Genomic DNA, 15,351 nt, shown 5'->3' on the forward strand with positions numbered 1-15,351 from the left:
CATTTTGAATCAAGTTAGTGGACTAAACTTCTCCGAACTGAACTAATTTTTATTTTTTTCACTTCTCAAATTTCCTGAGTGACACCAAGTATGAGGCTGCTATTACTTTATATATACAATGCTACATATTACGTATAGACACCACTAACCAGTACATCTGTGCATACTACATTCCTCTGTCCCTTAGGACAGTGTTTCCCAACCGGTGTTCCGCGGCACACTACTGTGCCGTGAGACATTGGCTGGTGTGCTGTGGGAGGGAGGCGGGCGAGTCGGGTGGTGAGAGGCGGCGGCGGCAAGGATCCGCGTCGAGCCGGGGGCGGCTCCGCGGTGGTGGTGCTGAGCGGCGGGGCAGCGCGTGCAAAAGGGAGGAGCGCGAGACAGCGGAGGAGGAGGAGGCCGGCATGTCCGGGCAGCAGCAGCAACAACAGCAGCAGCAACTCCCGGCGACGGCTCCTCAAGCCCCGCCGCCGCCCCCTCCTCTGCCCGCTATCGCCGCCACCACCACAACAGCCGCCGGCGCCTCAGTTGCCGCCGTCCCTCAGTCCCTCGCTCTGCTGCCTCCTCCCACCCCCAAAGCTTGGAGGTTCCCCGGCAAGGGGGAGGGAAAAAACTTTCACTTTCGTGCGTCCCTCCCGGCGTGACGCTGCGCGCTGACGTCACGGGGCGGGGCTTTAATGGTGGTGTGCCGCGAGATTTTTTTTCAGTAAACAGGTTTGCCGTTGCCCAAAAAAGTTTGGGAAACACTGCCTTAGGAGAGAAATATACTATAGGTGTTTGCAGTGTTCAAAACTCCCATTGTTCTAGGTACATTTTGTGACAGGGAATTTCATTAGCGCAAGCAGTTTCTGAGCTCTGGGCACAGTACTGTGCCTAAAATTTCAGATTAAAACTGCAGAGTGGATGGAAAGGAGGACCTTTTTCTGCCTCTCTACTTCCTGTTACTCTCTGGAGAAGAGAGCCTCTTAAGAATAGGGGCTGGGGCAGGGGAAGGACTAGACCATGTGAAAAATTAACATAATATTTTAGCTATAGTTCATTCATTTTTAGCTTTGTATTTTTGTTATTAAAAAAACACGCCTAGACATTCCTTTGTTGTTCCCATAACCGAGGTTTAAGGTGCCATTTAGCCATTTGTTTTCCTCAAGCACTGTAAACCAAATAATGCTTTAATGAAAAGTATAAGAAGCACCTGAAAGACATTCCCAGTAAGGAAGAAATTTTCTGGGAACCTATATTAGCACCCTCTGCTGTAGTTCATAGGCACTGGCTGATGTGCTGGGAGGGGAATTGCAGAACCAGGGTTCTGCATAGCTCCCTTCAGAAGACGTAAAACTTCAAGTAGCTCTTGCGTACCTCTAAGCATCGAGACCAATGTATGGGGATTTTGTGTAGGACTATGTGGCAGATTTCCTCGTTGGCATCCCACCCAGTGGCACAGTAGTACATCTTTAAGTTCAGGAGCTCATAATAACAACCCCCATTGCCGTGTTCACAAGGAGAATCCAAAAATACAGGCAGTTATACATCAAACAGCAACAGTACATAATACAGTGGTGCCCCGCAAGACGAATGCCTCGCAAGACGAAAAACTCGCTAGACGAAAGGGTTTTCCATTTTTGTGTTGCTTCGCTAGACGAATTTCCCTATGGGCTTGCTTCGCAAGACGAAAAATGAAAACGTCTTGCGCTTTTTTAAAAAAGCCGCTTGAAGAGGCGCAGTTGTGACGGACCGTGCTTCGCAAGACGAAAAACATCGCAAGATGAAAAGACTCGCGGAACGAATTCTTTTCGTCTTGCGAGGCACCACTGTACCAAATTTATTAGCATCAGCATGCCTAAGGAACCTGAGTAAAGAAAAGGAAAGGAATATCCAACCTCTGCTCAGTTATCTTTGTCATTCTCTGATTTCTAGGTTCTCACAAACAAACTTGAAAGCCTTGTGGTCACCATCATTCACTTGGCACATCATGAAGGGTTCACCCAGTATCCCAGTGTGGATAATATCACCCATACTCTGAAAAATAGGACTTAGAGCTGTGCTTCTCTATGCTCCACTATTCTCCATATGCCACCAAATAAATATTCTGAGCTGGATAAATAAATGGTAAAATATTCCGTAATGGGATGCCCAGAAATGCCCACAGCTGTACATTTTCCTTGAGCAAAATTATATTTTTTAAAAAGATTAACCTTGTGGGGTTTCAAGACACATATGGTTAAATGTTAAAAAATACATCTTCTTATACAATACGACATATAATGGCTGAGAACTGAATGTGTGCCAGAAGGTATGGGATTATTTTGCTGAGTGCAGTGCAATCTTGGGCTGCATACACACTGTATCCTGAAAGCATGTTCAAAGCACATTTCCCCTCTCTGGGCACTTGAGTTTACCCCTCACAGAGCTTCAGTAGACAGCCACCCTGAATAGACTACAGTGGCCAGAATTCTTTGAGGAAGGAAATGTGCTTAAAATGTGTTTTAAAGGTACAGTGTCGGCAACCTCATCAAAAACAGTTTGGCTTGACTGGTCTCCTTTGACAGCTGTCTGCAACACCAAACCTGCCAAGCAGCTTTTCTCGGGTGGGGACTTGGGTGAATAATTAGCCTTGAGCAATGAAACTCCAGAGCCACACCTTGCTTGACTCTCTGATTTCTCCTCTCACTGCTGGAACCACATTATGACAGGGATGCTACAATCTTGATCATTCTCATGATCAAAGCATTGACACTGTTTATTATATATGTGTGTGTGTATATTTCTTTTGTGCCAGTACAGCTGTTGAAGCCGTCAGCTTAATTGTGCTGGAAGCCCAATACTTCGTTTTGGTGTGGCAGGTTCTTTGGAATGCTTTGGTATTTACCTCCACTATGAGAACTTTCTTATTCTTTTCAGCCCCACCTCAAGAATCCAAAATTGTATGACACATACTTCTGTGATAACGCCATCAAGAATACCTGCAACACACCATCTGAATTTGTCTTATTTAAAGGACAGCCTTATTTTAAAGTGTTAAAGAGAAAGGCAAAGCTTTTAATGAGCTATTATGATAGCCTAATCATGATAATGTTGCTAATGTTTTCTACTTCATTAATCTAAGACAGGAATTTAAAAGGGATATAAAGTCTCATATCCTATAATCATTTTTTTCTGAAACTTAAAAGGGTGGCTAGAAGAAAAAAGAAGAGTGTCTCATCACTAGCTCTGGCCCCAATTAATTTTGGCTTTGGCACCACCCACTGATGACTTCAGTCCCACCCATATTTGGTATGTGGCTTCTAAGAGATTTACCACAAGATAATGCAACCCTTTGATTCAAAAATGTTCCCAAGTCCTGTCTTAAAGGGCTGCAGTAAATGTTCGTTGGGAAAAACTAAGCACAAAAACTAAGTCAGGGCCGTCTTACCCATAGACGCTAGTGGTGCGGGGCACCAAGTTCTGGGTGCCCGGCGAGAGTCCAGGGAATACCGAACAAGCGCGCTGAGTGAGCAAGGGTGCATGAGCCGCTACCGCCAAGCGTCGCCTCGGTTTTTTCCTTTTAGCCTGCAGGCACCGAATTCTGTGGGGAGCCAGAAGGTTAAAGGGGGAAAACCGATGCTCGGCAGGAGCGGCGCATGCGCCCTCGATTGCTTAGCGCAGGCCCGCTCGCTCGGTATGCTTGCTCGCCCAACAGGCATGCACAGTGCCCCTCCTGCTAGCCATCTTTGTCTTTGAGCCGGGTATCAGGCACCGTGGAAATCCACGGGGCCGGCTCCCCGGGCCCGCTCACTGCCCTCACCTGCTTCCGCCATGCCATGCCAAAGGAGCGTCACACCCGGAGCCTCCACCTGCCATGACCATTGCAGCATGAAGTGGCCAGCTGAGCCGGAAGGTGCCACGTCCAGCCTCTGTCTCTTCCCCGCCAGAGGAGCCACCCTCCAGCTGCTGCCCGCCTCCTCCAGCCCCACAAAGCTGGGCATGTTGCTGGCAGCACCGTCCCATCCCAAGAGGCTTCCTCCGCCGCTGTTGGTGTCTCCCTTAAAAAAGGTTGACAACTCTGGGAAACGGATGGGGGAGGGATCTTTGCACCACAGGACTGGATATGCTTAAGATGGCCCTGAGTAGAATGGTCTCTATAGTGTTTTGTTTCATGGCCCAATTACATGTGTGTAACTTTCCTTTTTAAGTCATATCTAGAGACATAGAGAGAGTTGTATTTAAGATACCTGTCAAAAAAATATAGTTGCAAAAGAGGGGGGCAATGACAATGGACCAAATAATAAAAGAAAGTGTGTATTTGCTTATTCTGTTGCCTGCCCTGAAATCACCTGTTGATGAAGGGCAGGGTATATTTTTTTAATAAATATATAATTATAAATAACCCAGAATATAGGTAAGTAGCTATAAAAGAAGAGTTAGATGCCAGAGGGCAAACCTCTCCAAATAACTTTTGTTAAAAGCAACAACAAAAGCCCAAAATATCATAAGCCAGCCAAAGTTACCCCGGTTCCAAACCCTGCTCAGAAGGGAGGCTGCTGAATCGGTCAAAGCCAGGCAGAAGAAAAACAAAACTTTAAAACAGAGTTTGACACACACCATCATTTTTGCCAGTGTAACTTCAGTTGGGTTGCTGGGTCATATGACTGAGATATAAGGAGTTTGGAATAGGAATAAGTCTCCCCCTGCCCTGTCCCACCACTGCCACACACACACATCTAAAACGGCCCTTTTCAGGACTTTTGCCAGACTTCACAAGGAGAGATGAGAGCCAGCTGAGCTAGGATGGAAGATGGAAGTGTATCTCCAGCTGAGCCAGGCAGGGGAATTTGGCTGGCATAGCCCTGGCTGAACCCAGGCTCAGCTGGAGATGCACTTATTCCAAACTGCCCTTAGAGGTTTGTGAGCAACAGAATGGGGAGGCCATGTGTGGACTGGGTTGAACCCTTTCCATTCCAGACATTTTCCCAGTGGCAGACCTTTGGGTCTCAAATTTCAGCGGTGCCCTCCCACCTGCCTCTCACCTTCCATTCTACATCATAGTTGTGGTGCCCCCTGTGGTGCCAGCTCCATGCCCAGTGTGACCAAATCACCTCCATTGCTCCACCCACGTTTTTCTATGGCCCACCCACCACAAATGTGGCCTGGCAGGTTGTCTGTGAGGGAGTGTGGTACTCAGGCTAGAAATGTTCCCCATCCCTGGCCTGCGGCCTCTTTGGTGCCAGCTCCAGCAGCTTATCTCAATAATCCTGAGCTAAAGAACACACCTTCCCCCATTAAAATTCAAGTACACTTGCCCATGGCTGCGGCATGTCCCTGACAATAAACACCCTTAACCTTATCTTCTCCCACACACAACAACAACAACAGTGGGACAGGCTGCTATCATTCCTGCATCTGTAAGCCAGGAGATGCATCTTCTGTTGCACTTCCATATGCCATGCAGTTACTAAAATAATATGCAAATAGTGGCGACTCCAAGGTAGGAACTGAATCTGTCTCAAGTTCTCCAGCCTCCTTGGCTCTTGAGGAGAGATTTTATCAGGATGCAACAGCCTGATGGATGTAATTGGGGATTGGTCTGAGCTGTAGGGTATCCCCCTGGGAGAGAGGGAGAGAGAGAGAGAGAGAGAGAGGTGTGCTGGAACTTAGGTGCTGACATAATAACCTTTGTAGCAGTGAGAGGGGCAATTTAATATATAGCATGTAGTGGCACTTATGCATTTGGGGACATCTTTCTAAGGCTGCTTAGTCCTGGGGGCAAGGCAGGGCAGATGATTTTCATTCCAACCTCAATGAGGGAGTGAAGACAGAAGGTTCCCCTGCCCATGCACTGCCTTCACCTTAAGAACTGGGCTCCCCCACCCCCGTAATTAGTTAAGGAAAAAAACAAGTTATGTAGCTGTCAGAAATGTATATAAGTGCATGCCTAGTTTGGTCCTCAGAAGCATCCAAACAGTTGGTTTGGTTGCTGTCTCTTTTAGGAACTTCAGGATTCACGTTTGGGAGCATTTCTGCTTTGAGAGTCTGCAAAATTGCTTTTCTCTCCTGTTCTGTGAATAGCTACAGACGGCATTTGGTGGTCTATGTGGCAGTGGATTAATGATGAATCCTCATAGCATCTTTAGTTTTGTTCCAAGTTCATGGTCCTATTGTTATCATAAAGAATACGAAGCTATATTTGAAACGATCTGAAAAGTAACAGTGGACAACTTGTTCCCAGTAGTTGCTTGATCCAATTGCTTCAGACAAATATCGTGGCATTCCCGTCTAGTTCTGTACCCTTGAAGCCTGAAGTGATGCTCTTTGGGTGCTGATTATCTTTTTGATCACTTCTGAAGCCTAAACCTCCCTGTTTCCATAGCTATTAACATAAGAGGGGAGGATAACACCTTTGGAGATATTCTGACAGAAATGCTTCATAACTCAAGGAGTTCACAGAACACAGCAGGACTTCCAAACATTAAGTCAAAGCTCTTTTTGCTTCATTCTGGTTCCTAATATAAATTTAAAATCTTTGCTGGCTGGAGAACTGACTTTCCAAATGCATCTCTTCTGTATTCTTTTCTGCATTGGCAAATGACATATTAACATAAATAGTGTGCAAGAGGCTCAGAGGTGATCTAAGTCTGACATCTGGAAATGCTGTGCAAATATTTGATTACGTCAGTCCAAATCAGAACTGTCACCAAGTTAAATATATCTTAGAGTTGTCTCCAATGTTAGTCCTATTCAGAGTGGATCCACTTAAAATAGTTCATTAAGCATGTTTATTAATTTCAGTGAATTTACCATATGTAAGAGTAACATTAGATCCTCCCATAAGAGTTGTAGTCAACTAAGCCCTACTCAGAGTAGACTCATTGAAATTAGTAGACCTAAGCTAGTCATGTCTATTAATTTCACTAGTCCTAGCATTGAATACCACACTTAGTATTTGAGTGGTATGAATTTTAAGCTGTTATCCTGTGCATTCTTACCTGAGAGTAAGCCCCATGGAACACAATGGCCCTTATTTCTGATTAAATGAGCATAAAATTGCACTATGAATCAAGTATCATGCAATCCTATGCATGTTTACTCAGAAGTAAACTATAGTGAATTCAATGAGACTTAATCTCAGATAAGTGTATCGTATTGCAGCCTTAAATTAAGTCTGCATTTGAGTAAATCTTTCTGAAGGGACAGGGAAAGACTTCCTCCACATAAACAATTTGTTGTTGTTGTTGTTGTTGTTAATTGATTAGTCTAACAAATTATTAAAGGAAGGTACCCCTGCCCGAACGGGCCAGTCTTGACAGACTCTGGGGTTTGTGCGCCCATCTCACATTTATTGGCCGGGGGCCAGCGCTGTCCGGAGACACTTCCGGGTCACGTGGCCAGCGTGACAACGCTGCTCTGGCGAGCCAGAGCCGCACACGGAACGCCGTTTACCTTCCCGCTGGTAAGCGGTACCTATTTATCTACTTGCCCCCGAGGGTGCTTTCGAACTGCTAGGTTGGCAGGCGCTGGGACCGAGCAGCGGGAGCGTACCCCGCCGCGGGGATTCGAACTGCCGACCTTTCGATCGGCAAGCCCTAGGCGCTGAGGCTTTAGCCCACAGCGCCACCCGCGTCCCTTAACAATTAACAAATTATTAATTAGCAGCAATTACAAATCATCACAAGGGCACCAATGATTCTGGCACTTGCCAGAATCATTCCAAAGGCACCAAAATGGCTTTGCCCAGGCCACAAATGAGCTATTTGGTGGGGCCTGAGTGCAAACCCTCCTTTCAGCCCATCTGACAACATAGGGCAAGTTGGCATGGCTTGGCTAAAATGGCCTGGCAGACCTTATTAGATCCACAGGCCAGAAGTTCCCTGTACGAATCTGATTCTGTCCTAATTCCTGTGTGTGTGTGTGTGTGTGTGTGTGTGTGTGTGTGTACACACACACACACAAAATTTCAAGAAAGAAGTTATAACTATATTTGACTAAAATCATTAATATTTCAGAATGCTGTAATGAAATTAAATCCTGCTGATGAGATTTAGATATTCATTACATTCTCTGTATTACATCACACATGGGATGTGTGTGTGGTGTGTGTGCATGTGCGTGATTCTCCAGAAAATCAAGGTTCTGTTTCCAAATTGTCCTGCAAGTGAAACCTCCAATTAACAACAACAACAAAACTAAGGCATTTTGGATGTATTTGTTATGACCTGGCAGATAATATCCTGAAATTAAGAGAGGTTATTTTATACGTAGAATTATGCAATGAATGAATAAATAAATAAATAAATAAATAAATGCTGCTAAGTAGGTAAGTACAACCTATATTTTAGTAATGTTACAGTTAGAAGATATATGGTTAGCTCAAGAAGTTACATGTGAACATCCTAATTAGTCAATGTGAATGTGCTTGTGCAATTTAAAATATAGAATAAGAACTATAGTTACCAGTGCCTTTTTATTAGTTTGGCTGCCAAAAAAAATTCACAGTATTTAATAAGTTCAAAAACAGGGATTGCTTTGAAGAATTGAAAACTTAAACATATGCCTAGCTATTTTTTTTTTTTTGCTTGACATCTTTTTCCCCTTTTTTTAAGAAAGCAGTATGATGTAGGGGTTAGTGTTGAATTAGGACCCGGGCAACCAGAGTTCTTTTTTTTTTAATATAATTTTTATTAACAGGCCAATCAAATCACATTATTTCCAAAACACATTAATTCCAAATTATATAGCCAAATTTTAAATTTTGTTGGGGGTAACCATACTTCAAGCTCTGAACGGGGGTCCAAGCATCACTTTTATTGCTGCTTTAATTAGACAGTTCTATCCAGTTCTATCCGGATAGTCTCTTTATTACTTTCTTCATCTTCTTGTTATTATCATATATTCCTTTCTTTGCGATCTCTGATAAACTTCACAAGCGGGTTAGAAGCAAACATCCTCTGTGTGGGTTTTACACTCTCCAAAAATCATATCACATAGGGACAGCCGCCATTCCACACCTCCGTAAAGAACTTATCCTCGGTCTGTCCATTTTCCCAGGCTTTCCAAGTATATCCGAGGGCTCTGCCAGGTTTAGATCACATTCCAATCATCATTCACATTCCGATGATCCTGGTCCTCCTCCCCCCGTCTTTCTTAGACAAGCCTGTCTTAACGAGGCGCCATTTAAAACTGCGTCATAAAATTTTCCTCCGTTCTCCAGTGTTTACCAATCGTCTCTTTGATCCATAATTCTCCCCACACAGTTCTTAAAATCCTGCTTGTGATTAATAAAATGCAACGATTCTTCTTTTCTGGGGTGGAGGGTTATTAATACTCACATAAGGCAAAGAAAAGAAAAGTTTTTTCCTCCACCCCCCTTCTGTTTCACTCCAAACATACCAGTCTCTTAATGGTGATTCATCACTTGATTTATTTGTCCCTCCCGTCGCTCCGGTCCCAGAGATCCATTAATCAGCAGTCTTAGCTCCCGAACCTTGCTTGATGTATGTGCTTCAGCTTCTTTCCAATTATATATTTCCAATTATATTTTCGAGCTGAAGCGAACCAGTACGCTGATTGGAGAAAGCGTCAGGAAGAGCCGACTTCACCGAGGGCTGGTGCAAAGTGACCGGACACCCCCTTCTTTCGATCCGGGGGTGCATCATGGACACCGCTGGCAAGGCAGTCCCCCCCATCTCCTTGGGGGGTCGGGAAGGCTGCATACTTCCCATAGCAGCCTCTTAATTACCTCGTGTGTGTCAGAGAGATGTTATTGTCAGCCATCTTCCAATGCGCCACCTAGTGCCCCCCCCCCGGGCGATCAGAGTTCATACCCCTGCTCAGCCATGAAGCTCACATGGTGGCCTTTGGCTAGTTGCTGTCTCTTAGCCTAACCCTACCTCACAGGGTTGTCATGAGGATAAAATGGAGAGGTGGAGAACCATCTACATCACCTTGAGCTCCTTAGAGAAAAATATATTAATTGCTAAGTGACTGTATAGAGGTCCTCACACTCCCATTTTTTGAAATCTCAATAACACCTCCAGTTTGTGCTTTGGGGTGATCATTCTTAACAAATTCTGAGAGATAAATAATCTTTCTTTAAATTGGCTGGTAATTAAACTCTTGGTGTAGACATGGCGCTGTAACCCAAGTGTGTCTATTTCCTTTGCACTTCCTCTTTCATACTAGAATGCAATAAGTTTTAGTAAGTTATTATCCTCTTATCAATAATTGGGCTGGATGCACACCCATCATTTGGGGTGTGGTTCTATATTTCAAAAGGAATCAAGCCACCTTTGTCTCCAAACTCCAATTAGTCATCTTTTCCGTCTCTTCTTTGACAATTCTTGCAGCATGGTCAGTGGAAACTGTGTGATTTGATATTTGAATATGTTTAAATCTGGTTTTGGTTAGGAATTCTTTAAATATGGAACTAGTGAAGTTTGTCCGATTATTGCCACAATTATGTATAATCACAAATAAGGATAGTCCTTGGGTAGCAAAGCTTTGTGTAATCCAGAAAATGCTGTCATTCTCAATATTTAGTTCTGTACTCCTGATATTTGAGGTGGCAACAGACTTCTCAATAGGAAATATATCTGACAGCCATAGACACAGAGAAAAATTACTTTCTGTTTGTCCTCATTTGTGATTTCACGTTATTCATTGCTGGGAAGAAACTGAAAGGAACTAGCAAGAATAGTTGAAGGGCCAAGTTGTGGCCCTGCCCTGTCAGAATGACAGTGTAAGTTTATGTTACATTTTTAAAAAAATTATTATGTTGACAAAAAAATACAAACAAATTAAAAAATGGTTATAATTTATTGCCAACCTAGAGCGCAGGATTTGTTTTGCTTCCCATTAATTTCAACAAAATCCAGACCAGAGCTGCATTCCTACGCTATCAGTAACCTAGTTCAAAGTACAGGACCAAATGTTTAACTAAAGTTAATCCATGTACATTTGGAGCTTCACATGCCTGATGTGTCTTTTTCTGTATTTGCTGTGGAAATCCATTACATGCTTCACATATAAATTGTGGTGGTTTACAAACTATAAAAGATAGAAAAAAATGAATCAAATGATATCTTTTAAGGGAAAAATCACACATTGCATGCTATTACATGAAGCAAAAGCCCCAACGTTTTTGTTGCTGCTGCTGTTATTTTTCATGAGAAGCTGCCTCTGGAGACAGTGATGTTGTTGTTTTGTTTTTAATGAAAAGCTGCCTCGGGAGGCTGTGCTTTGGAGCAAAAGAGTAATACAGAGACCAGGTGCCTAACCCTTTCCCTGCAGGTCACAATTGTCCTTGCATTGTATAATTGTCATTGTAAATATGCACTTGGAACCCTGTGAAGGGGAGGGGAGCAGCAGACTGGGGAGCAATTTTGCATGGGGAAACAACTGGCGGCTAAAAGGGTTGTTTATTTATGAAAAGGTTTTGTCCCATGCTTCCTGTAAAGCACTAAGAGTGGCATACATATTTCTCCTTTTATCCACACAACAAACCTGTCGGATAGGTTAAGCTGAGCGATGGTTACTGTCCCAAAGTCACCCAGTAAGCTTTGTTGCTGTGGGAGGATTTGAGTCTAAATCTCCTTGGTCTAAGTCCAACCCCCCAACTGCTGCGTTACACAGTCTGTGCAACTCCATTTCTGGCCATTCAAAATTAATATACCCTCAAGCCTATTATTTTTCCATTTTGACATATCAGGGCTTCATTGCACACGTTTGTATTTAACATGTAGGTTGTGTGCATGCCAACTTGTTTCTAATGCAAAATCGTTCGTGCTCATCCTCAACGTGCTTCTTTCAATCTAGATTGATTCTAGAACCTGCCCATCCACAAAGGGTATCATGGTGACTTGATATGCACTTGGAAACCCTCCCCTTGATTAGGTTAGCCAAACCTTTTTCTCCCTGCACATGCTCCAGATGAACGAAGAAGGAAGCGGTAATGTGCGCGTCCCACAGCATCATTGCACAGCTGTGGCAAATCCATTGCCAGGATCACCTACATCTGTTTTCAAATGGACACACTGAGATGTAGTGCAATAGATCTAAATTCTGTGAGGACTACATGGGTAAAAACAAGTGCTCAGTCTCCATTGATTCTAGAATAAAACGTCATGTGTATGCTGGCATGGTTCCCCCCCCCCTTATTTTAAGTTTTTTGTAGCACAGAAGTCTGCATGATTTAATGCTACAATTGTTGCTAGGCCACTGTATGGCTACTAGTAGGGCTGTGCTGAGACCTGTTCTCCATTTTCTCAATAGTTTTCTTCCTCTGTGAAAGAGGTGTCCTTTCTTCTCATTCTCGCTTTGGAATTTATGTGAATGTGAGATTTTGACCTTAACGGTTGCACGGTGGCCAGGGGTGGTATGGGTGTGTTTCCTTTCCATCAAACATTTCTCCGGGACTCTGCAACCTCCCTGGCTGCCTACACTTCCTGATTTGAAAAAGTCTAATGGGAGGAATTTCTTCCTGGTGTATTCCACTGGAAGGCAACCAGGAAGGCTGTAGAGTGCAGATCCTACCCAGAAGAATCACACAAAAACCGTTTTGCTTTGATAATTTTCCAATACATTTATTTGTATTAATTGTATTGATGGAGAGTGAAGAATGGCTCAGAGCATTAACATTATAAAAGTCCTTGTCTCCTCATTAGATTTATGGGGGGAGAGGGAGGGTGCCAGAAGCCATAGCTTTGGATCCAGCACATATCAAGACATGTCTGTCTTTCCAGCTTCCCTCTCCAGCTTCAGACTAAACACCAAGACTAGTTCCCTGGCTCATTGTTTTCCTAACTCTAGGATTACATGACGTCCAGGCAGATAAGAGGGGAGATGGCTTACCCCCTCCTCATAACCTCACTTGTACCTGTGGCAACATAGCAAACACTTCAGTCATGCAGTTATTTGTGCCAGCTAGGCCATCAACTAAAAACAGAAACTGGTATGACGGGTTTAGCAGTTCCTGCTACTACAGGCCCCCATCTTGTAGATACAAAAAACACAGGTTTGTTGGCGATTCACAAGCATTATCAAAACCAATCCGCCCAAATCTATAACAGTACTGATGATGTACTCTTTATATAGCCAAAACTGTACCATCCACACACAAGAGGGAGTTAGTGGCACATTTAGGGTAGCCACAAGTTTTGCAAAAGTAAAAATAATCTGAGGAAAATACCCTAAGAGGGGAACCCCCTCCCCCATTGCCAAGAGCCCATTGAGGACTGGCCAGACTCAGTGGCCACAGTGTCTATTGATAGCAGTGGTGGGATTAAAAAAAAAGGTAGGAGGATGCAATTGAATATCATCGAAAGGGGCAGAACCTGCACAGAACCTGCAGGTTCCACATGTAAGCAGAAGAATCAGTTCTCTATGTCCTGCTGTTGGGCATCCAAGCCTCTTTGAAATGAATAGAGGATGCACGGCCAGGCTTGTGTAGCCAGAATAAATGTTGCTGTACTATTGCTCTGTTCCAGCTCCTGGTTTTACAGTGTTTGAATACTGGGCTTTGCCAAATGAAATATATATGTAATGAGTATGTTATAAAATAATAATAATAATAAACAGTGTCCTGTGTGTTTTAAAAACTGTAGTGATGATGGCTGATTTATGTTTTCTGCATATTTGTAACCTCTATGGCTGTAAACTATCCTTCAGAGATCATACTATTCCTGGTTGTCTTAAGAGTTTAGCAAAGCTAAGATCTGCACATATGAACAAACGTACATGCGCAAATATATTAGAAGGAGTTAAGTAAATTGTCAATTTTTTCTGCCATTATTATCTCACTTAGTGGACTCTGCTACCATCACAATTACTAAAATAGTTTCTTAACATAATTCCTGAACTTAGACCTACTTAACTACACATTGTTTTATACAGATAATTGTAGAGTTTGGATATATTAGCCCTTATGGCATTCTGTTTTTAGAAGTTTTGCTTTGTACGTCAGTGAAATATTGAAAAATAATCTTTTACCTGGGTAAAATAAACATAAGCAAATAAATATTTGCTAAATATTCATTTGTTGGTTAAGAGTTTAGAGAAATGGAAAAATGCAAACAAGCAATAAAAGGACAAGTGTCCAAAATGGTGCCGTGTCAAAAATGACCACAAGTCATATTTCACCTTTTCACCTTTTCTCCACCCTCCTTCCCAAGTAAGCCCATTAAATCCCGTGTCTAATTTCACCATTGCCCAAGTGGCACCATCTGAACTGACAAATATGGATTGTTTGACCTGCCTATATGGTGCAGGAGCATAATATGTGCATATACTCTGGGGCACTGAGTACAGTTTTTGTTTTATTCTCCCATAGCTTTTTACACATTTGGGTTATATCCACCCAGAAGGCCGATCCATATATGGAACCCTGTATGACCTTCACTGAATTGCAGTGGAGAGAGCTGCAACCCACAACCAATGAAGTCAAGGCAGCAGAGCTGGGGACAGGGAAGGAACGCCCTTTGGTTTGATTGGTTATAAACTTCACCCAGAAGTATTCATTTTACTAATAGCAATCAACTGCATTTTGATTTTTTTTAATTAAACTGTAGTTATCTCTTGAGTTTCAAAGCACTTTGTGAATAGCAGCTCATTCATGGGAAATAAAAGCTTTGGGTCAAAAGAGTTTTTTTAAATTCCTTTGACTTGAAACGTGGGTGTTCACTTTGGCTGCTTCCCAAGCAAAGAGAACCAAGGGAGCAAATTATAGTCCACACCCAGTTGGGAACTTTCTTCAGGTATTTCACAGACATGCCTTGCATCTGAATTGTTCATATCTTTTCTGCAGAGAAAAAGGCTTCTCCAAACAACATTGGGCAGAATATTTCTCTTTCAACTGTTTTGTTTTGCTTTTAAGCATATTAATTTTGTGTGGGGTTTGGCAATGTGTGAGGCAGGGAACCTATTCATGTTTCCCTATGAAGTATTTTTTCTACAGTTTTGCCTTATTTAATTATTGGATTATTAATAACAACAACAACAACAAATTTTTACATGCCCTTCAACTTCAAGTCCCAGGGTGAGTTACAACAATTTACAATTCAGAAGTAAAAATAGTTAAAACAAATTACAGTTATAGGAATAGGGTAGGTCCTGAAAACACACCTCAGGTGTCAAAAGTGGGGATAAAGATCTGCATCTACAGCATTCACCAAAAGCTGTACCATGAATGTGCCAGATGCACCTCTGTGGGGATGCCTTTTCCTGCGCCTTCTGTGGAACTAATGAGAGCCCCTATTGCAGCCGTGAACATCCAAAAGTATCTGTAGGAAAGGAGGTGATCTTTCAGATATTTGTGGCCTAAGTCATTTAGGGCTTTAAACACTAGTGTGAGCAAATTAAATTGGGCCCAGAAATGAACTTGCAGTC

At 43.0% G+C, this 15,351-nt stretch overlaps 1 long non-coding RNA gene across 1 annotated transcript in view; it reads left to right on the forward strand.

The window, feature by feature from the left end:
- The window catches only part of LOC309539081, a 79,131-nt gene extending 64,434 nt beyond the window's left edge, over positions 1 to 14,697 (forward strand). The window contains exon 3 of the long non-coding RNA XR_014222675.1: positions 14,297 to 14,697. This is a non-coding gene — a long non-coding RNA (uncharacterized lncRNA). The remainder of the gene's footprint in view (positions 1 to 14,296) is intronic.
- Positions 14,698 to 15,351: the final 654 nt, after the last annotated feature.

Source organism: Podarcis vaucheri, assembly GCF_965113315.1.
Source record: "Podarcis vaucheri genome assembly, chromosome: 8".
In the NCBI taxonomy this organism is placed as follows: domain Eukaryota; kingdom Metazoa; phylum Chordata; class Lepidosauria; order Squamata; family Lacertidae; genus Podarcis; species Podarcis vaucheri.